This window comes from Myotis yumanensis, unplaced genomic scaffold, assembly GCF_028538775.1.
Source record: "Myotis yumanensis isolate MYYU_CA2020_CCGP unplaced genomic scaffold, mMyoYum1.0.hap1 SCAF_1, whole genome shotgun sequence".
Classification (NCBI taxonomy): domain Eukaryota; kingdom Metazoa; phylum Chordata; class Mammalia; order Chiroptera; family Vespertilionidae; genus Myotis; species Myotis yumanensis.
Genome location: NW_027223752.1, coordinates 192,281,879 through 192,298,626, shown reverse-complemented (window position 1 = coordinate 192,298,626; position 16,748 = coordinate 192,281,879). Strand labels below are relative to the sequence as shown.

Sequence of the window (16,748 nt, the reverse complement as noted above, 5' to 3'; positions counted from 1 at the left end):
ACGGACGTCCCGCCCCCTTTGCCGCCGCCCCCTCTTATTGTTTTACCCCTGCCGACAGGGCTGGGGAACCCCCCAGCACGGCCTCAGCCAATCACGCATCTCCTTCGCGAGCTGGACCCAACCTTCGCTCGTCCCTCTGCGGAGCACGCGCAGACCATCGCCGCGCTCACGTACTCCCGCGCCCGGAAAGCCGGGGAACCGGAACCGGCCTGAAGCCGGTACGAGTCCGCTGATTTGACGTCACAAGGAGGCTGCCTTTCTCCTGGCTGGAGGCTCCGGTCTCGCCGCCCTTCGAGATCGCGCCAGCACAGGGGCCGCTGCGCCTGCAGAGGTGCATCTTCTGCGCTGTTTTTGGAGACCGATATTTCTGCTCCCCTGTGATTACTGATGTTAAGAGGGAGGAAACTGAGTAATTTTCTTGTCGAGCGAGGTGTCTGCAGGTTGTTTGCCGCCCTAGATGAGCATAAAATGCAGCCAGTGGTTTCAGGTGCTTGCACCCTAAACTCACCTATATTGTTTATGAACCCATCCTAGGAAGTGGAGGTTTTAAGCTCCACCGAGATCAAATTCACCCTAACAACTCAAGGCAATATATAAATACATATCTGGGGCCTCCTAGGTGCGGGGCCCTAGGATGTTGGGAGGGAAAAATGACACAGAGGGGAAAAGAATCTATTTCTTTGTGTACCCGTTTTGTATTTAGGTGTTGCTAAATACATACTAAGAATTTTACATACTAAGGGAGCTAAAATCCTAGGAGATATCAGGATTACAGTCCTGTCCTAGATCTAGACACAGACTTGGTCCCTGGGCATAGCTGGGAAAACACTAGATACTGAGTCTCCTGACCTTGACTCATGGAAAAAGCCAAATCTCCTTACAGTCAAGGAAGCCACTTTGCACCTTAGATCTGGCAATGTTTCTCAAAGAGTGTCAAGACAGCAGAGGCATTTTGGAAGGAAGGGCTGAAGTGAAATGAAAGGGCAATTAGGAAAGGAAAGAGAACACATTTATTAATTAAATGCCCATGTACCAAACACAATGTGGGCATATACATTGCATCAGTTTTCTTCACAATCCTCTAAGAACAATTTTACTATTTTTCTACATGTGAAAATTGAGGTTTGCAGAGGCAATGCCAACATTTGAACTTCCAAAATCGACATAGTTTTACCTATAGTAGGCTGCTTAGTCATTTTGTTATATGCAAAGCATACAGGCAGACCATCACTCTTATGAAATGAAGTTGGACATATTTTTCCTTAAAGCATTATAATATGCAGGTTGCTCTTCCAAGTCTAATACTTCTGTACCAGGCATTCTTCTAATTACATAATTGGTTAAGCTGCACAGTAAGCCCATAAAGTAGTTAACTATGTCATGCCTATTTCACAGATGAGGAAACTGAGGCTTAAGAGGTCAAGTCACACAGTACTATTTGGTGGAGCTGGGATTTAAACACAAGCAGTCTGCGTTCACAGTCCATGCCCTCAACCACAAGCCACAGAATACTTTCACTGTATTTACTGCCACGACTTTCTCTACTGCTGGCTGACCTTCGGTAGTTTCCAGTTTGGGACTTTTTATGCGCCATGCTGTTATTCTTCACCATGTATCCTGGCACACAGGTAAAAAGTTTCTCTATAGCAGCAGTTCTCAGAATTACCGTGCATCAGAGTCGCCTAGAGAACTTGTTAAAATACATACTGCTGGGCCCCACTCTTAGGGTTTCTAATTCAGCAAATCTGTGTTAAGGCCTGAGGACCTGCATTTCTAACAAGTTCCCAGGTGCTGTTGCTGCTCTGTTCTAACAGCAGTTAAACCACACTTTAAAAAAAAATAAAATAAGATTTTATATATATATATTGATTTCAGAGCGGAAGGGAGAGAGAGGTAGAAACATCAATGATGAGAGAGTCATTGATCGGCTGTCTCATGCACGCCCCGCACTGGGGATCGAGCCGGCAACCCAGGCATATATCCTGACCTGGAATCGAACCATGAACTCTGGCGTCGCTCAACTATTAAGCCACCCGGCCGACTAAACTACACTTTAAAAAAACCACTAATCTACAGCATAGGTTGGCAAACTTATACTGTAAAGGACCAGAGAGTAACTATTTTATGTATTGAGGGCCACAAATGGTCTGTCACACATCTATCCTCCCTTTTTTTTATTCCTTTAAAAATATAAGAAATACCATCAGTAGATGAATGGATTACAAAACTGTGGTACATCTACACAATGGAATACTATGCTGCTGTAAAAAAGAAGGAATTCTTATCATTTGCAACAGCATGGACGGAACTGGAGAACATTATGCTAAGTGAAATAAGCCAGTCAATGAAGGAAAAATACCACATGATCTCACTCATTTATGGATAATAAAGACCATTATAAACTTATGAACAAAAATAGATACAGAGGCAGAGCAACCTTGAACAGACTGTCAAACTACAGCGGGAAGGCCGGGGAGGGTTGGGAGGCAAGAGGGGGGTGGTAAGAGATCAACCGAAGGACTTGTATGCATGCATATAAGCATAACCAATGGACATAAGACACTGGGGGGTAGGGGAGGCCAGGGGATTGTCAAGGGCGGGGGGGTAAAAGGAAACATATGTAATACTCTTTGTAATACTTTAAGCAATAAAACAATTTTTAAAAAAAGAAAAAATATGTAAGAAATATTCTTAACTTAGCACTAGGACTATAAAAAAAGACCCCAAGCAACCCCTGCTCTAGAGTATAAGACTTACTGAGGGAGTATAAGACTTACTGAGGGAAAAAGACTCAGCTATCGCCAAAACCGGTTTGGCTCAGTGGATAGAGCGTCGGCCTGCGGACTGAAAAGTCCCAGGTTCGATTCCGGTCAAGGGCATGTACCTGGGGCATCGATGTTTCTAACTCTCTATCTCTCTCCCTTCCTCTCTGTAAAAAATCAATAAAATATATTTTTTAAAAAAAAGAAAAAAAAAAAGACTCAGCTATCTTCAGTTTTAGTAAAAAAAAAAACGAACAGGAAAAAAAACCCACACCAAAACCCTAAACTGTTTTTCCTAAATGGTGATATTTTACTCCTAGATGTCTCTCAAGTCTTTGCCCTCTGAATGCCTCTCCATACCTATAGCATCTGTGCAGATTCAGGCCTTTTTCTTCTTTCCAGAATGATTACAGCGGCCTCCTAACTAATTTCCCTGCCCTTCGAATATAACCTCCATGAAATAGCCCCTCCCATGATAATAAGGCAGGAAGACCAGTGTGAATTGTATTCATTCAGTGGCTCAAGCCAAAAACCTTTAAGTCATCCTTGACTGTTTTTCTCACACCACACACATAGCCAATCATCAGTAAATTTCTGTTCCCTCTCCCAACATTTATTCTAGATTAAACATTTCTCATACTGTTACTACTATTATTGAGTCCCAGTCACCATCACTTACTGCAACAGCCTAGAAGGTCATGATACTTCGACTGTCATTCTACTATAAACTGTTCTCACAGCAACAGATCCTTTACATTACAATTATAAATCAGACGGCATTCTCAAAACCTTCTAAAGCAGCGGTTCTCAACCTATGGGTCGCGACCCCTTTGGGGGTTGAACGACCCTTTCACAGGGGTCGCCTAAGACCATCGGAAAACACATATATAATTACATATTGTTTTTGTGATTAATCACTATGCTTTAATTATGTTCAATTTGCAACAATGAAAATACATCCTGCATATCAGATATTTACATTACGATTCATAACAGTAGCAAAATTACAGTTATGAAGTAGCAACGAAAATAATTTTATGGTTGGGGGTCACCACAACATAAGGAACTGTATTAAAGGGTCACGGCATTAGGAAGGTTGAGAACCACTGTTCTAAAGGCAACACAATAAAAAAATCCCAAGTCCTTACCATGGCCTAACAAGGTCTACCTGATCTACCCTACCTATTACTTCTACCTCTTTTCTTGCCACTTTTTTAATTATATACCCTAGCTCATCCTTTGACACTCAATCACATTCCCAACCTTGAAGTGGGCCTTGAATGTGAATTTTTATCAAAAGTCTGTGAAAAGTCAATGTAAATTGTATCTACTGATTTACCCAAGTACTTACACTGAAACATCTCAATCATGCTAAAGGTGAGTTATATATGATTTTTCCTTGCACAAGCCACACTTCTTAGAATTTCAATTAACCTAATACTGCTTAAATAGTCTAGTGCAGTGGTGGGCAAACTTTTTGACTCGAGGGCCACAATGGGTTCTTAAACTGGACCGGAGGGCTGGAACAAAAGCATGGATGGAGTGTTTGTGTGGACTAATATAAATTCAAAGTAAACATCATTACATAAAAGGGTACGGTCTTTTTTCTTTTTTAGTTTTATTCATTTCAAACGGGCCGGATCCGGCCCGCGGGCCGTAGTTTGCCCACGGCTGGTCTAGTGGATTGTCTGAATTGTACTTTGTAATTATTTTGTATTCTCTATATATTATACAATTCCTTCTAGAGTGTCTTTTATAAATAGAAGTAAAATGGTTATCTACGGGTTGTCTGGCAAAATGTCCACTTAGTAATGGCATATAGAATACTTTAAAACTGCTGGACTCATTCATTCAGTAGCCACCGCTGAGTGCCAATATATCAAGCAGGCTCAGGATGAGGGGCAAAAAAGTGTTCACATTGTTCACTGCTTTGCTCTGAAGTAACAACTTACATTTGCCTAGCCTTTTATAGTTTTCAAAACACTTGAAACATATTATCTCATTTTATTTTCACAAGCAATTCACAAAGCAAGCAAGTTACACTTGGCTGAAAGAGGCCAATTTAGAAAGAAACCCCAGAGTGCCCCCTGATTCGTGCCATTATACCATATACCACTACTAAACGATGAACCTCCTTAGCCTTGAAGCAAGTCTTTCTGATAGAAAACTCAGGGCTCTCTTGTAGCAGGCTCTTTTACAAAGCTTTTCGATGCAACAAGAAACCTGCACCTATGAGTAGGATGAATCCATTCCTTTCAGAGCAGGAGAGTAGAAAGGCTATTATGGTCTGAAGAAAGAATCAATGTTAACTTCTCCTGAAATCTTTCCATGCATTACCTTTGTGCTACTGAGACAGTTAGGGTCTAAGGAGAGGTTCCTTCTCTCCATTTGATGGTTGTGTGTGAAATATGTCACATTCAGAAAGATGCATAAAATTCTTGCATGGTCTGCCAATTTGTTGTCCAGTATAAAATGTAACAACATGCACAGGGATGAAAAGCACAGCATAGGGAATACAGTCAATAATCCTATATAATAAAAGCCTAATATGCTAAGTGTCCAGACATCCGGTCAGCCGTTCAACCAATCAAAGCATAATATGGTAATGATATGCTAAGGCCACTCAACTGCTCGCTATGACATGCACTGACCACCAGGGGGCAGATAGTCGACTGGTCAACCAGTTGCTATTATGTGCCCTGACCACTAGGGGGCAGATGCTCCAACCGGCAGGTTAGCTTGTTGCTGGGGTCCAGCCATACCCTGGAGCCCTCCTGCTGTCCTTCCCTGGCTGGCCAACCTCCTACATCCCTCTCGTGCCCCAATTGTGCACCAGTGGGGTCCCTTGGCCTGGCCTGCGCCCTCTTGCAATCCAGAACCCCTCAGGGGATGTCGGAGAGCTGGTTTCAGCCCAATCCCACAGGCCAGGCCGAGGGATCCCACTGGTTCATGAATTCGTGCACCTGGCCTCTAGAATTCTAATAACTGTGTATGGTATTGGGTGGGTACTAGACTTATCAGGGGAATCACTTTGTAAGTTATATAAATATCTAACCACTTTTCTGTATACCTGAAACTAAAATAATATTGAATGTCAACTGTAATTGAAAATTTTTTTTAAATGTGTTTAATGTAACAATATGAGTGACTATAGATGGCGGATTTTAGCTATGTAACTTGTTTTGATCATGTCTATTAAAGTCTTCAAGTAGAGGAGATTCTAAATGCTATCAGACAGAGCTTAGGAAAATAAAGGTTACAGACACTAAGGAGGTCACTTCTTCAGAATTTAGAGACAAAAACCTCATAAAATATCAACACCCAAATAATTAGGTTATGGGTTTACAAAAGTAACCCACCTTGAATGATTGTTTGTAAATTCTAATAGATTCTATCCAATGCTCACAAAACTATGATGAGGGCTAAAATCCCCTCAGGCCAAGTGATCTAAGACATACAGTACTCCTGGAAAGTGTAAGAACTAAAGGTAATGGAAATAAAAGAGGATTAATCTGCCCTGAGTTGTCTGGAGTCCAAAAAAAATGATGACTTTGGAAAGAGGCAAAACTTTACCATGTTTATTTGGCACTGTCCAGGGTAGACTAAATTTGGCAGACACCAATATTCTAGCCATTACTGGGCTACAGAGTGTGTTGACTTCTTCAAGCCTTACAGTCTGGATATGAGATGCCGCGAGGTTACCCAATTGGCTCCTCTGCCCTTTGACCCAGAGGAGGGGGCCCTGGTCAGCAGATACTCTGTATATTGGAAAGGCATGTCTCCCTCTGTGAAATGGCATCTGGTGGGTCACTAATCAGTCTCAGAGGAATTAGGTTAGTATCAACCAGTGTCTCTGAGCCACATTTCCTCATTTGGGGGGGAGAGGAGAGGTTATACTGCAAGAAGCCAGAGCTTAGGAGCAAATTCGCCACTAAATATAAGAGTACAAAACATGTGGGATCAAGTTCCATTTTCTTCTCTAATTTTGTGACACTGGTTATTAGGTTAGTTTGCTTCTTTGACCTTCAGTTTTCTCATGGATAAACAGCCAACTTTATGGGAAAAATTGGTGTTGGGAGGATTATTTATCGTGTTTAGAACAGTTTCTGGCATAGCAGGTATAGAGCTGATTGCTGTTACAGAACTGAGGCAGACCCTCAACATCAGGAGCCCCTAACACAGTGCAACAGATGGTCATGAACAGACGCTGGGCCAGATCTACCCTCCATCCTTCCACTTTCCATTCTCGTGGGTCAAATACTTGGTTTGATAGTGCAGAGAGACACTGGCATAAGTCTTTGTCTTAAACAGTCAAGTTCAAAAGGAAGAGGGAAAGGACATAGTACCTTTGAAAACAAATTTGTTTTCCTAGTCTCTTGTACCAACCAGACTAAAAAACAAACAAACAACCTATTCAGGGTAGTAAAAGACCAAGCTAATGCAAAATATAAGGCATTCGTCAGCAGACAGAAAACTAGAAGATGGTAGAACAGTTGTGAAACTTCTTCTGATTGGAAAAAGATCATAAAAAATTACAGTTGATACAGTGAACGCATTTTGGCTTTCTTCTACCGTGGCCAGTGTGAGAGCAGAACACAGCCAATCCCTCATGCAAAGTATCAGCATCAGCCCTTATTTCCACCTGTGTTTCCAGGTGTAACCACTTCCTTGTAGGTTCTTCTGGGCTAATTCTAGATTTGAGCTCCACAGCAACAGACTATTTCACTGAGCTTTACCTCAGCAGGAAGCATATAAGACAGTGGTTCTCAACCTTGGCTGCACATTAGAATTGCCTGGGAATCTTTTTAAAATCCTGATTCCTGGGCCTCATCCTCCAGAAATTCTGTTTCTTTGTTACTAATGTTGTGGCCTCACCCCATAACAAAGAAACAGAATTTCCGGAGGATGAGGCCCAGAAATCAGGATTTTAAAAAGATTTCCAGGTGATTCTAATGTGCAGCCAAGGTTGAGAACCACTGATATAAGAGGTTTATGACCAAGGCAAGAATCTTCCTCAGAATCAAGATTCATCCTACCCTTCTGATTGGAACAGAAGCTTTAGTGTTTTTTTTTTATTTTTATTTTTCAGAGAAGGGTTTATTTATTTATTATTGATTTCTAGAGAGAGAGAGAGACATCAATTTATTGTTCCACTAATTTATGCATTTACTGGTTGATTCTTGTATGTGCCCTGACTGGGGATTGAACCCAAAACCTTGGCGTATTGGGTCAATGCTCTAACCAAGTGAGCTACCCAGTTAGGTCCCATGTTTTGTTTCTTTTTCTAATATCTTTACCCTTCTCCTTCCAGATTGCTGCTCTGACCTATTCCTTGTTGAATCACACTCTCAGAGTGAGCCCTAGCTGTGGAAATATACTTCCTGGCAGATAGCTCAAAAATGACAGGAGCTCCCAGCTACATTCTCATACTAGATGGACTTCCAAGATCCCAGAGCCATGACCTCAAATTACCCAAGTTGTTGGTTGTGACCTGGAAAAGGAAAGACCTCTGAAAGTTACTGACCAACAGTCTTTTGTGCACAAGAAAGCAGCCCCAGATCAAATGTGATTACAGGGGCAATAAGTTGAAGCAAGTTTTGTTTCATTTGTTTATGTTTGTGTTTTTTCTGCAATCAACCAAGAGCTGTAGAAAAATCCAAGGAACTTTCAGCCTTTTAAGAAAAAGAGAGTTCCTGGGGCTTTTCTATAAGTGGAGTTGGAAAAAGCCAAAAAAACAAACAAACAAAAAAACCACCTGTCAGGCTGGTGTGGCTAAGTGGTTGAGTGCCAACCCATTAACCAGGAGGTCAGGGTTCAATTCCCAGTCAGGGCTCAGTCCTCAGTGTGGGGCATGCAGGAGGCATCTGATCAATGTTTCTCTCATCCATGTTTCTATCTCCTTATCCTTCTCCCTTCTTCTCTCTAAAATCAATAAAAAAAATATATATTTTTAAAACAAATAAGAATTATTAAAGAACTAGAGGTCCGGTGCAAAAAATCTGTGCACTGGCGGGGGGCGGGGGGGGGGGGGGGGGGGGCCTCAGCCCGACCTGCGCCCTCTCACAATCCAGGACCCCTCGCTCCTTACTGCCCGCCTGCTCGCTGCTCAGCGCTGCTGTGGAGACGGGAGAGGCTCCCACCACTGGCGCTGCACTTGCCAGCCATGAGCCCAGCTTCTAGCTGAGCGGTGCTCCCCCTGTGTGAGCACACTGACCACCAGGGAGCAGCTCCTGCATTGAGCGTATGACCCCTGGTGTTCAGTGCGCATCATAGCGACCAGTCATTCTGGTTATTCTGCTCTAACAGTCGCTTAGGCTTTTATTATATAGATTTCCAGATTTAAGTAAATGTATTTGCTTTAAACCAGAAGTTTTTAACCTGTGGTCTATGCACATTTTGAGGTATGGAGATAGAGAATGTTTGTGAAACCATGAATGTGTGTGTATATGTCTTTTTTGCTGAAAGGTCCATATTTCATTGCCTCCTAAAATGTATTTATGTCCTAAAAGATTAAGAACCAATGATCTGAACCACATCCTTCCTCAATGTATATGATGGCAGTAATGAGTTGTTTACTATAAAAAAGGCTTTATAGTATAAAGAATGCTATTTTCATTCAAAATGCATATTTAACTAAAATTCTGTGCTAATCAATAACCTCAGTTTACATAACTATGGATGTGAAACTATTTCCTGGTTTTGATATTGTACTATGGTTATATAAGATGTCAAATTGCAGGAGACTGGTAAAGTTGCACAGGACCTCCCAATTTCTGTCTTTGTAACTTCCTGTTAATCTGTACTCATTTTATTTCAAAATAAACAATTAAGAATGTTTTCAATCATAGGTTCTGGAATGTGGTAGCATTTGGTTCGTAATCCAGCTCTGCATTTAAAAGTTGTAAGATGCCAAGTTATCTGAGACTGTTTCCCCATGTAACAAGGCACAATGCAGTTACTACCTCATAGTACTGTCGCTTACACAGTTCTTAGCACCGGGGATGACCCACAAAGCATCATGTAAGTATAAACTCTGATGATTACTATTAGGCAGTATGGTCACAGCCTAGACATCACCCTTCACTGGGTGACAGATACACGGCTTTCAGACATCGTTCTGAAAGGGGAAATAAATGGCCTCCTTCAAGATAGTCTGGGAAACCCAAATCTATAAAGTAACAGTGAACATTATAAACTAGGACATGCCCTTTGGAAATATGAACAAAATCAGGCCCAGCCGGTGTAGCTCAGTAGTTGAGTGTCGACCTATGAAACAGGAGGTCACTGATCAATTCTTGGTCAAGGAACATGCCCGGGCTGCAGGCTCAGTCCCTAGTAGGAGCCATGCAGGAGACAGCTGATCAATGATTCTCTCTCATCATTTCTCTCTCTCTCTCTCTCCCTCTCTGAAATCATTTTTTTTTAAGAAAAGCTAGTGTAACAGAGAATAATAAGGGGTTAATAAAGGAAGAATGGGAAGTACACATACATACACACACAGCAAAAGCAGAGAATGAGACCATTTTTTTTCAAGTGGGTATTCCAGTCCATATTTGCTCAGTAACAACTGTGTGCTTAAGGACCCTTAAACTTAGATAGAATCTTAATCTAAATTGTTTCAGTTTAATAGACAAAATAATGATAGTGTACATTTCACAAAGCTGCATGTTTTTCATTAAGGTTTATTAACTAAGCCTAATGTTTGGGAATGGGCTAATATTATGATTTTTTTTTTCTATTTATTTATTTATTTTTTTAATCTTTAATTTCTTTATTGGTTAAGGTATTACAAATGTGTCCTCATCGCCCCATTAACAACCCCCCCCCCCCCCACGCCCCACTCATGTTCTCATCCCCCTGTTGTCCGTGTCCATTGGTTGGGCTTATATGCATGCCTACAAGTCCTTTGATTGATCTCTTCCCCTTACCCCCTCCCTCTCCTACTTTCCCTCTGGGATTGATAGTCTGATCACTGTTTCTCTGTCTTTGGATCTGTCCCTGTTCATCAGTCTATGTTGCTCTCTATATTCCACAAATGAGTGAGATCATGTGGTATTTATCTTTCTCTGACTGGCTAATTTCACTTAGCATAATGCTCTCCAGTTTCATCCATGCTGTTGCAAGTGGCAAGAGTTCCTTCTTTTTTACCACAGGGTAGTATTCCATTGTGTAGATATACCACTGTTTATTTTTTTGACTGCATTTCTGTGAACTGTCTTCCCCCATAGGCATATCCCTGGAGGCATATCCCTACAGAAAGCAGATTAGTGACTGCCTGGGGCTAGGGCGGGAGGACAGGGAGGGGGTACTGGGAAAGGGAGGTGACTGTTAATGGGTTTGGGTTTAAAGTCTGATAATTGGCTCCTCTCTGAAGGGGCGTGGCTAGGACCTGGGGGCGTGGCTTGACTAAAGGGCGGGACAAGCCAGCTTAAAGCCCGGCTGAGGAGCAGCAGCTCACATTGTGGTGGCTGTTTCCCGTGGAGGCATGGAGGAGTGCGCTCGCCTCTGCGGCGTGGGCTCTTCGCGGGGATGTCAGTGTCTTCAGAAGCGCCAGCGCCCAGCTGAGACAACAGTGGCCGATGGCAAGCCAGCCCCGGTCCCGGCAGGAAAGCACCTGGAGGCGGACGCGACAGCGCGGTGCTGTGCGGGGAGTGGAGGAATCACGAGCCCCATGCCAACCCCGCGCTGCTCGCTGCAGCACCTGCCGGTGGAGATGCTGGTGGACATCTTCGCCTCGCTCCCCGGCACCGACCTGCCCAGCCTGGCCCTGGCCTGCACCAAATTCCACCACATCCTGCACATCGACAGCATCTGGAGACGGCGCTGCCGGGAGGAGTATGGCGTTTGTGAAAACTTGCAGAACCTGGAGACGATCGGTATGTCTTATCGAGAAGTCTACGCGAAGCTGCTCCACCCATACAGACACATTTTGGGATTGTGGCAGCTAGATACTGAGGACTATAGAAGACTGCTGAATGTAGCGGTGGACGGCTTATGCATTACTGGTTGGACGTACATGCCTTCCCTTGACACCCATGTGGATGGCCCGCTGCAATTCGAGCCCGCGTTCAGAATTTGCCTGATGGAGCGGGAATCAGCCACGGTGGAGTGCATGGAAGGCCTCCACAGCAAGCCCCACAGCTGCCACCTGCAGATTCAGAAGGACAGGCTCACCCTCCAGTGCAAGAAGACAGACCACCGAAAGGACTCACCAACGCGGCTTAGGAGAGGAGGCGGGTGGTGGCTGCCGCAGGAGGACAGACAGCATTATGACTGCCTGACCTACCGCCGCCTCTACCTCCCGCCGAGCCACCCGGACGACCTCATCAGGCCAGGCCTCTTCCAATGCAAAGACGATAACTTGGGCCTAATGATTGCCATGCTCAGCTTCCATGGGAAGTATGCCTGGCTCAGGAAGGTCACGGGAGACTTAATCTGGACGTTAGGGATCCACCTCAGGCGCCGCATCCAGCTGCCAGATGGCGGGTTCTTCCGCGACTTCGACGAGCTCTCCCTCGTGGTCGAGGAGATTGACGAGCAGGTGATTCGGGAGCAGCAGCAGCGGCAGCAGCAGCAAGAAGACGGGACTGAGGAAAGCGAGGGCCATGGCTGGCAGAGCCCTGCCCAGCCCAGCGTCGGGGAGTCCGGGGCTGCAGCTTCGGAGGAGCAGCCTGTTCCGTTTGTTCTGCCTGTGGGCGTGCGCTCAGGAGACCAGAACTACCCCCGGACCTGCAGGATGTGTTTCTATGGCATGGACTTTGGTATCTTTTATGGCTTCCCTGGAGTCTTCATCCTGTTCGATGAGGACCACTTGGGGTTCATCCATCTGCAGTTGAAATACTTTATCCTGTACAGCAGAGTCCAGAACACCTTCCAGAATGTGGAGGCGCCATCCCCGCAGGCCTTCCTGGAGATGCTCTCCAACATTCAGTCCTGACCCCCTCTATTTTTTTTTAACATGACATTCCCTAGTGGTGTTAGTGCTGGGAAATTTACACTCCCACAGACTTTTTCTAAAGAGTATAATTCGGCACAGCTTCTCTCTCTATCTCTCTCTCCCACTCTCTTTCATCACTCATAATAGATAGAAAGATATAGAAATAAGAACATGGATATGGATAGAGATTAAGGTAGACATAGATATAGATGTAATTTTCCTATTCTTTGAATGTTGAAATTCATTTTAAGATATACTAAGAAGTAATTAGATATGCTGAAAAAATTCTGGATTAAGAATATTCACTGCAGCCCTAACCGGTTTGGCTCGGTGGATAGAGCATCGGACTGCGGATTGAAGGGTCCCAGGTTCGATTCCGGTCAAGGGCAGGTACCTTGGTTGTGGGCACATCCCCAGTGGGGAGTGTGCAGGAGGCAGCTGATCAATGTTTCTAACTCTCTATCCCTCTCCCTTCCTCTCTGTAAAAAAATCAATAAAATATATTAAAAAAATTAATATTCACTGCAGGATTCTGTTAATATATTAGAAATTCGAAATAACACAAATGACCTACATTGAGGAAATAAATATTTTGGACTGCATCTGTATAGTTGAGTAGTAAATACCACAGGGGACAGACATGTTAATGACTGAGACCAGTCTTAGGACCAGTTTCTTCATGTTGCAAAATAATTATCTCCATAGGAAATAAGCTACCAAAAAAAAAAAGAAAAGAGTGTAGCACTCGTGCCATAGTGAATGATCAGAAGAAGGAAGGTAATCAATACAAAAATAATATTTGACAAAGCATAATAGCAAATTAGTTTGGACAAGATGAGTTAAATCACTATGTGACTTTAAAAACATTTTTTTATTCCATTTTTGTAGAAAAATATAGCAGAAATACGTAAAAATACTTTTTTTTTAAATCTTTATTGTTCAGATTATTACATTTGTTCCTCTTTTTTCCCCCCCATAACTCCCCTCCTTCCAGCTCCCACCCCACCCTCCACCCTCACTCCCCACCCACTGTGTTCATCCATAGGTGCATGATTTTTGTCCAGTCACTTCCCGCATCTCCCACACCCCTTTTCCCCCCAAGAATAGTTAGTCCATTCCCTTTCTATGTCCCTGATTCTATTATAATCACCAGTTCATTCTGTACATCAGGTTATTTATTCACTTGATTCTTAGATTCATTTGTTGATAGATGCATATTTGTTGTTCATAATTTGTATCTTTACCTTTTTCTTCTTCTTCCTCTTCTTAAAGGATACCTTTCAGCATTTCATATAATACTGGTTTGGCGGTGATGAACTCCTTTAGCTTTTCCTTATCTGTGAAGCTCTTTATCTGACCTTCAATTCTGAATGATAGCTTTGCTGGATAAAGTAATCTTGGTTGTAGGTTCTTGGTATTCATCACTTTGAATATTTCTTGCCATTCCCTTCTGGCCTGCAAAGTTTCTGTTGAGAAATCAGCTGACAGTCGTATGGGTATTCCCTTGTAGGTAATTGAGCCTCTTTCTCTTGCTGCTTTTAAGATTTTCTCTTTGTCTTTTGCTCTTGGCATTTTAATGATGATGTGTCTTGGTGTGGTCCTCTTTGGATTCCTTTTGTTTGGGGTTCTCTGCGCTTCTTGAACCTGTAAGTCCATTTCTTTCTCCAGGTGGGGGAAGTTTTCTGCCATTATTTCTTGAAATAGGTTTTCAATATCTTGCTGTCTCTCATCTTCTGGCACTCCAATAATTCTGATATTAGACCGCTTAAAGCTGTCCCAGAGGCTCCTTACACTATCTTCACACTTTCGGATTCTTTTTTCATTTTGCTTTTCCAATTGGGTGTTTTTTGTCGAATCTTTGGTTTGATTCTTGAGCTCCTCTGGTCTGCTATTGGGTATAATATTCTTTATTTCAGTCCGTGTATGCTTACTTTCTAATTTCTTTATCGTAGCATCGAGGGTCTCATTAGTTTTCATGAGGCTCTGCACAAATTTATGGCAAGCCCTCAAAATTGGGATTCTTAGCTCCATATCCTCCATTTCTGTCATGTTTTTTTGTCTCCGCATCTTTTATGCTTTCTTGGTGCACCCCCTTGTGGTCTCTGTGCGCAGTCTTGTTCTAGCCAAGCCTTAATTGTTGTAGTTAACACTAGAGGGATTTGACCACCAGGCCGACTGGCTGTAGGAATCAGCTGTGCAGAAAACGTCTGTCTTCTGGGGAGGCGCTAATCCAGCCTTTGCCTGAGGCGATCGGCAAATGGCTGTGCGCAGGGCTTGGGCGGGCGGGATCAACCGGGTGGGGGGGAGGGAGCCGCTATGGCCGCTCTCAGTCCGTCTCCAGGGGTTCTGCCTCTCTGTCCCAGCAACCGCTGCAAACCTCGGAGGGGCCGTAGCCAGACAGTCCCGCTTCTCCCGTTTGAGTCTGGTCCCTAGAGACTCGCCCGGATCTGTAGCCCAGAGTCTGAGACTCACTCCTGATTGAAAACGACAACCGCGCCCTCAGCCGCCAGCCCGCTTTGCGCGCGCACCGCCGCACCACCGTACCTTTAAATTTTCCACACTACGCCTCCTCTGAGCGTCGGAATGCTGTTGTTTTTGCTTCTAGTTGAAGAGTCTCCTCAGCCAGCCTTCCTGTGGTTCTGGTTGATGTCCGTTCCGACTTTTAGTTGTATTTTTGAAGTGGTTGTTTACGGCGGCAATCTCCGGTGTTTACCTATGCCGCCATCTTCGATCTCCTCCTGCTATGTCGCAGAAATACGTAAAAATACTTGATACACAACATTGCAACAGGTCCTAGCCAGGATTATGGCTGGTTCCAGCCTGCCCCACGGGGTGGACAGCTTGTGTTTCTTACTGCTACACAACTTTTCACAATCACAACAGAGACACTTGCAAATAAAGCATAAAATCTCTCTTTTGTTTTTATTCTTTTTTAAAAAATATTATAATAAGTATTACAAAGGGTATTACATATGTGACCTTCCCCCACCCCCCACCCTTGACAATCCCCTGGCCTCCCTTACCCCCCAGTGTCTTATGTCCATTAGTTATGCTTATATGCATGCATACAAGTCCTTCGGTTGATCTCTAATATTATGATTTTTAAAAGAAAAGGATGGTCACATAATTAATAATTTTTATTAATAATTTGTTTTCTGGGAGTGTATATGCCAAGAAGAACTTTAATATCACTGTAACAAAATAAAGTTTAAACAGATTTGCATGGGGTGCAGTCAGAACAGATCAAAAGGGCAAGTACATCAAACTAGAGGTTCAGAATCCCTGGAGAAGATGACACCTGAGCTGAGTCTTGCAGGTGAAGTAAGAACGAGCCAGTGAAGAAAATGCAATGGTTGACAACAGCTGTCCCAGGGAGAAGCAACAGCAAGCGCAAAGATGCAGCAGCATGACAAGCAGTTTGGTATTACTACAACAAGTTCAAAACCAGGCACATCTCAGAAACCAAAGGGAGGAGGGAAGGCCAATGGCATTTACAGAAAAATGTTCTTCAAGCTTTCTCACTGAATATAAATCCTAGAAGAAATATTTGTGCAAGTACTTTCATCACAGAACACTGTGATGAGGAAAGATGGCAAGACCTATTCCATCTTGGAAAAGCTAGGCTTAATTTCCATGAACAAACTGCATTTCCTACCTATTTTTCTCTGCCAACTGAGAAAATATAGTGTTTAAGCCTTAAAAAGCAGTACCCCCCCCCCCCCCCCCGGAACTAGCAGGGATCTGATGACTTTCTTATAAAACTAGAAGCCCGGCGCATGAAATTTGTGCGGGGGGGGGGGGGGGGGGGCGCGGGGGGGGGAGGGTCCCCTCAGCCTGGCCTGCAACAACGCCAGCGTCCCTCGCTTTGGCCTCCGGCCCGAGGCCCCTCCCCTCCCCTCCCTCAGCACAGACGCTGGGCTCACGTTGCCAGGGAGATGCTGCCAGCGCCCTGTCTCGGCCACTATGAGCACCTCCATCTTTGTTGTGGAATGACGGTTAATTTACATAGTACTCTTTTATTAGATAGGATGTGGGATCTTAAGGGAAGC

General features: G+C 43.8%; 1 pseudogene; it reads left to right on the top strand.

The window, feature by feature from the left end:
• The first annotated feature begins 9,763 nt into the window (after positions 1–9,763).
• On the top strand, positions 9,764–12,699 carry LOC138993373 (F-box only protein 31 pseudogene; annotated as a pseudogene).
• Positions 12,700–16,748: the final 4,049 nt, after the last annotated feature.